At 54.7% G+C, this 6807-nt stretch overlaps 1 non-coding gene across 1 annotated transcript; it reads right to left on the bottom strand.

The window, feature by feature from the left end:
* Positions 1–5543: 5543 nt before the first annotated feature.
* TRNAW-CCA (transfer RNA tryptophan (anticodon CCA)) lies at positions 5544–5616 on the bottom strand. Its single transcript has one exon. It is a non-coding gene; the product is annotated as a tRNA-Trp (tRNA).
* Positions 5617–6807: the final 1191 nt, after the last annotated feature.

Raw genomic sequence — 6807 nt, 5'->3', positions numbered from 1 at the left:
GGAGGCTCATGGGCACTTGCCTTGGGTCACGTACTGAGCAAGTGGCAGGTAGGGATTGGAGCCGATGGCTGCCTGCCACCAGAGCCTGCTGCTTGCCCCTTGGGAAAGCCCAGGAGGAAGGAGGCATGTACCAGAGATGGCGATTTAAGGCAAGGGGGTTAAAGCTGGGAAGGCTCTTAGAAACCATCTAACCCACCTCCCTGAAGATGGGGAAACTGAGGCCTGGGAGGGGTCAGCAACCTGCCCAAAGTCAAAAAGTCTGTTGACAGTCACGTGGAAGAGCTTTATTTTCCTCCTTCTGGGACTGTTTAAAGGGTTGGGGTCTGATTTGGGTGTCTGCCTGGCCCCTCCATGGTGTAAGTTTCTCTGTGTGTGAGTCTGTGTGTACGTGTGTGTCTCCCAGTGGGCAGGAGAGTGCCACGGCCTGGTATGGCGGGTGAGATGGATTGTCTGTGTTAGCCTCGGGCCCCCGCTGTCTCCCAAGGTGGCGGCGGACTTGGCCTGTGGTCTCCCCCTCAGTTCTCCTGCCCGGTGGTTCCTGAAGCTGTCTCAGTGTTTTATTGGGGGCTCTAGGATAGCTGTGGGTCTGTCCAGGTCCCAGAACTTCCACAGTCACCTCCTCATTTACAGCCTTGCAATCTGGGGCCCTGTGCCCAGAAGTTAGCTCCATCCCCAAAGATCACACCCTCCTCACCTCCCAGGAAAGCCCGGTTCAGCTTAACCCCTCACCACCTTGTTGTCTCTCTTTGTGTCTGTCTGTCTGTCTGTCACACACACTCCCTCTATGCTCTAAATAGAAATGTGTCGAGCACAGGGAATTATACCCAATATCTTCTAACAACCTATAATGGAATATAATCTGCAAAACCCCCCGAATCACTAGGCTGTACACCTGAAACTAACACAATATTGAGTTAGTGTCCAGGTGGTCAGTGTGCTTGCAGGAAATGCAAAGGATTGATTTCAACATCTCAGCCCCTCCCCCACTTCCTACCACTTTAAAAAAAAAACCCAAAGATTATATAATTAAATTAAAAATGTGTCTTCTAATAAACTGTCTTTCCTCATGGTAAAGTCCCATTTTTGAGGGGAGGCTGTAATATCATATCTAGAAATGTTTTCCTCTGGGTATTAGCCCTCTCTTTCAGTTAATTGTCTCTACCATCATATCAGGAGCTCACAGGAGCAGCCGGGCCTCCAGGAGGGTCCTCTGGAAGGAAGCAGCTGAACTGCAGAGGTTGGGGCAGGCTTGAGGCTGGGGTCCGCCCAGGTCCAGCCAGCTCCCGGGGACAGCCCTGGGAGAAGCTCTGGGCACAGCGACCCCTGCTGGCGGGGGCGGGGAGGCCTCCGCTCCTCCACCTGCAGGTGCGGGCCTGTGCCCCGCCCTCCTACACACGCATGCGCGTGTGACCCAGCCCCGCGTGCACAGACGCCCTCACACCCACACACATCACCAATGTTAGGCAGACAAACCGTCACATGCAGACACCAGCTCCATCGTGTGAACAAACGCATGCGGGCTCTTGCACGTGGTGGGCACTGCTTGCACTCGTGGGTGTGCAAACTGTATATATAAAACTCTTCCCATCAAATTGAAGTCTGCCTGTGGCTTCAGAGTCAAGAAACCAGGTTCCAGCCTGCTCGTCCCAGCTGTGACTCTGTGTGACCTAAGGCATCCCCTTTCCCTCTCTGGGCCCTGCTCTCTCTCAATAGAGAATCTACTAGCCCCAGCTCTTCTCCTCGTGGTTGTTTGCTTATCTCTCACTCGGGGTTTTTTCTCAGAAGGAGGCAGGAGAGGGTCTATCCCCATCCCTGACCTCCAGCCCCTGCTCTGTCTTGTGCAAAGTCCCCACACTTCCTCTGCCCACTCTTGGTGCCCGAGGCCTTTCCTCCCCACGCCAAGAGCCCCATGGTGTCCAGAGGAGAGCCCGGTGGAGGCCGCAAGCACAGGAGAGTAGGCAGTGGGTGAACTGGCTATGGCTCTCGCCTCAACAGCTGAGTGTCAAGGGCATGACCAAGACGAGCCTCAAACTTGCATCTGGCTGGGAAGCTGTGAGGGGTCTTCTGGGTGCCCCCACACCAATCCTGAACCTCCTTTCCCTGCGCCTCTGCTTGCAGTGCCGGGGCAAGGACAGCTCATCCCAGCCAACGTGGAGCAGCAAGGTGCGGGCGCAGCAGAGCCCGAGGGATGGGGCGGCGGCGGCGGGGGGAGGGGAGGCGGAGGGGGCTGCAGAGGAGGCAAGGCTGGTAGAGAATACTGGAGATTCTCTACCCCAAGGGCACCTGTGGCTCCCCTAGGGCAAGGCTCTTGACTCAGTTTCCCCTGACAAAGCCAGAAATGGAAGTAAAACAAAGTTTGGGGGCAGGTATATGCGTTCTAGATGGATTTCATAGTCTCTCCTTATCTCCCCCCTAAATTAACACCCTCAGTGGTTAGTGGGGAGGAAGAGGGGAGAGCGGGCTGGTCGCCAGGGGCAACCCTCCTCTCCCTCCCTCCTCCTGAGTTAATGCCGCTGAAGAGCTCTCCAGAGCCAGTGAATCACCCACATAATTATCCCTGGAGGTAATGGGCTTGGAGAGGCGGGGGTGGGGGTGGAGCTCAGGACGAGGGGTTGGTGGAAGCTGGGGGAGCAGAGGGATCTGCCCCTCCGTGGGAGGTGGACAGGGACAGGATGTGGGTGCTGGGCAGGTGTGGGTCCCCTCATCCCCAACCCCATGTCTGCGTGTCCCACAAGAGCTGGATTTGAGGGCTGGCTTTGTCTTCTATTGTCTAGTTGGAAACCTGGTGTGTGGGGGGGGTGGGGGGCATATTTAAGGTTTTCTAGTTTGGGGAGGGGTGGGGGAAATAGAGGGGTGGGTCAGAACTAGGTACAGTGTCCGATGAGGTTCTGCTCCTTCTCTTCAAACTGAAGTTCTTTCCTTGAAGGAAGGTGTGTGGAGGCGGTCTGTAGGGTAAGACCTCCCACCCCCCTTCCTGGATTTAGGAGGAACACTGTAATCTAGGCTTACGGCTTGCCACCCGCATCCCCACGACACGTTTCTTTCTTTTCTTTTATTGAAATATAGTTGATATACAATACTGTGTTAGTTTCAGGTGTACAGGTGTAGTGATTCAGGGGGTGTTTGCAGATTATATTCCATTATATGTTGTTACAAGATATTGGGTATAATTCCCTGTGCTCCACACATTTCTATTTAGAGCTTAGAGGGAGTGTGTGTGTGTGTGTGTGAGAGAGACAGACAGACAGACACAAAGAGAGACAATGAGGTGGTGAGGGGTTAAGCTGAACCGGGCTTTCCTGGGAGGTGGGGAGGGTGTGATCTTTGGGGATGGAGCTAACTTCTGGGCACAGGGCCCCAGATTGCAAGGCGAGCTTGGGGAGTAGGTCCAAAGGCTGGTCTATATCAGTGTCTGGATGCTTCTCTGCCTCCCGCCAACCCATCCCAGCTCCAGCACAAATTTGCATTTAAATAGAGATTTTTTTTTTTAATGAGAAGGACCCAAGGGAGCCCCCAGACTATTAAGTTTTCTTCTGGGGGCTGTGCGGATCCTTCTTCATTTGCCCCTCCACCCCAGCCTCCCACCCCTCCTCCCCCAACAGTCATATCATTCTGCAGCCATATATTCTGAGGGCCAGATGAGGCTCTGGCTGTGACAATCTAAGGGCACTTATGGGGACAATGGGGCCGGCGCTCCTGGGAAGAGAGAGGACGCGTAGTGCTCGACCCTGATACCTCCTTCCTCTTTGTCTGCCGAGGCCCGAGCATCCCACGCCGAGCACCCCACCCTCGACTGTTGAATCTCTGCTGGCCCTGGGGAGTGGAGAGGCCTGCACTGGGAGTCCTTCTGTGGGCTCCGGGCCACAGGCGGTGGTGGCAGAATTTGTGTTATGATATTGGGCAAAGTGTATTCGTTAGGTGGCAGGAGACCCAGTTTGAGTCCTGGCTCTGCCATTCCCGTGCTGTGTAACCTTGGGCAAGTCACTCGACCTCCCTTAGCCTTGATTTCCTCATCTGTGGAATGGGGATACTCATGGTGCCTCCTTATGGGTGAGTGTGAGGTTGAATGAGATAATGTGGTAACTTGTTTAGCACAGTGCCTGGCACAGGGTAGAAGAGAGATTTCAAGGAGAGGGTCTGACGCTGTAGTGGAAAGAACAGGATTTAAGTCAACAGACAGGGTTACTTTTCCTGCTTCCTTGGAAAGCTGTGAGGCTTTCCCATCTGTAAATTGGAGATTCTGAGTTAAAACTCAGCTCAAAGGGTTCTTGTGAGTATCAAATGATACAGCCGGGGCTCAGGGGCCCTGGCACCCAGTAGGTGCTCAGTAGAACTTGGCTCTCCTCCACTTTCCCTTCCACGGTGGGGGCAAGCCAGAAAGATGTGCTCCAAATATTGGAGACTATTTGGGAGGACAGGTGGGGGGAGGGTGTTGGGGGCATGTCGTGAGGAGGGAACAAAAGATCTGAAGCTCAGGGGGAGAGGCTGTGGGTGGGTCCTGGAGCCCCCATCTGGGGAGGCCTAGGGGTTGATTGCCCCAGGTAAAGGAGGCCAGCTCTGCGCGTCCTCCCTGGTGGCCCCTGATGGCGGGGTGACACGGCTTTGTGTGCGTTGGGAGGGTCATGGAAGATGAGGGTGTCGGCACACCCGTGGCTCATGGCTAAGGAGCTTGGGAGGGAAATTGAAGGAGAAAAGGTCAGCTCAGGGGGGCTCCCCCCACCTCTCCCCAGCTCCCATCACTAGCTCTGGGAGAAGGAAATGAGACATGACAGGTCCCTGGCCACCTGGGATGGGCTGAGAAGGGAGACGGGGTGGGCATGGGATGTGTGTGCGTGTGTGCGCACGCGCCCGTGGGAGTGCCCTCGCCCCCAACCCCGGATGCTGGTGGGCCCAGATCAGTCCTGGCATCTCAACTAGCAGAGTGACAGTGACAAGTTCTTTGATTAGCAAATCCTCTGTGGCTTTTCCCCCTCTTCTTCCTCTTCTTTTTTTTCCCCCTTCCCTTCTCTCCCTCTTTCTCTTTCCCTTCCTTTTTCTCTTCTGTGTCAATTTCTACTTCCCTTCCTCCTATTCCTCTCTTTTTTCATTTTTAAGGAAATAATGTCTCCCAGATACACTTGAAGAGGGCTGGCTAGCACACCGTGCACCTCTGCGGACCCCTGTGGGAGGGCCCAGCCCTGGGGGTGCAGGGCAAGGCTGGTGGAGGGTGTTTTCTATGAATACTCGAAGGCCTCCTTCCTCCTGGTGGCCACAACCTCATGCTAGGGTGTGGCTTGGCCAGTAGAGTGACGGCTGGATGTTAGCTGTCACTCGCCCCCTTGGGCAGTGAACAACCTGCACTCCCATATGGGACGGTCCTCCACCCCCAGGCCTGCCCCTCCCTCCCATCTGAGGGCTACATCGATCCTGGTGTGGTGGCACATCCTTCGCATCCATGTTTTGTTTGTTTGTTTGTTTAATTTGGCTGCGCCGGGTCTTAGTTGCAGCCCATGGGATCTTTAGTTGCAGCACGTGAACTCTTAGTTGCGACATGTGGGATCTAGTTCCCTGACCAGGGATCGAACCTGGGCCCCCTGCATTGGGAGCGTGGAGTCTTAACCACTGGACCACCAGGGAAGTACCAACATCCATGTTTTTGTATTTTTAAGTATTTCTTTTCTTTTCTGGGCTCCTCCAATTCCTTTCTTTTTTTTTTTTTTAAACAAATTTATTTTTATTTATTGGCTGCATTGGGTCTTCGTTGCTGTGCGTGGGCTTTCTGTAGTTGCAGAGAGTAGGGGCTACTCTTCACTGTGGTGCATGGGCTTCTCATTGTAGTGGCTACCCTTGTTGTGGACTCTAGGCATGCAGGCTTCAGTAGTTGCGGAGCATGGGCTCAGTAGTTGTGCCTCACGGGCTCTAGAGCACAGGCTCAGTAGTTGTGGCACACGGGCTTAGTTGCTCTGCAGCATGTGGGATTTTCCCGGACCAGGGCTTGAACCCGTGTCCCCTACCTTGGCAGGCAGATTCTTCACCTCTGCGCTACCAGGGAAGGCCTCCTTCAATTCATTTCTCCCCCTTCTTCTCATCCCAGAACTCATCTCTTCCCAGAATAAGTCTTGTATACAAGTCTTTTGCATGTCTGCTTGTGTCTTTATGTAGCAAGTATAGTGCGTGTACATTGTTCTCTCTGCATGGGCTGTGTGTCTTTGTGTCTTTCTCTTAGGGCTTTGGCACATAGTAGGTGCTGAAAATTGTGTGACTGGGTTGTGTGTCTGCGTGTGTCTCTCCACGTATATCAGCTTTCTGGAGCCCCCCAAACTGTCCCCTCACCCAAGCTTCGAAGGGCGAGGGAATTAGGAGGGGAACCCCATGAGATGGAGGCTCTGCACGCTCCAATCCCCTCTCAGCCTGACATGCAGTCTTCCACAGAGCACCCAAGAAGGGCAACCTGGGGGCCACTTGCCTTGCCTGCACTGGCCTTCGGGGTGGGTCCCCCTCTACCCCACTGCCCGGGCCTCCCAAACCCTCCAAGAACAGAGCTGCGCGGGCAGGGGCAGGGGAGGGGATAGGAGGGAGCCCGAGGAAACTGGGCAGGGGCTGGCGGCCCCTGGGACCCCTTTCCACAAGGACAGAGGCGGCACCAGCTGCTCCACAGAAGAAATATTCCCCAAAGTCAGAGTGGTCGACTCGTATTTTAAGTGGCCCTTATTTATCACCGTCCTCCTGGGCTCCCTTTCGCGGCAAATGATGATAAAAGACAGTGTGGGGGGGGGGCGGGGGGGCTGTTCCCGGCTGGCCCTGCAGCTGTCAGAGGTGGCAGCACCA

Source organism: Hippopotamus amphibius, chromosome 17, assembly GCF_030028045.1.
Source record: "Hippopotamus amphibius kiboko isolate mHipAmp2 chromosome 17, mHipAmp2.hap2, whole genome shotgun sequence".
Lineage (NCBI taxonomy): Eukaryota > Metazoa > Chordata > Mammalia > Artiodactyla > Hippopotamidae > Hippopotamus > Hippopotamus amphibius.
This window is presented reverse-complemented; position numbering and strand designations above follow the sequence as displayed.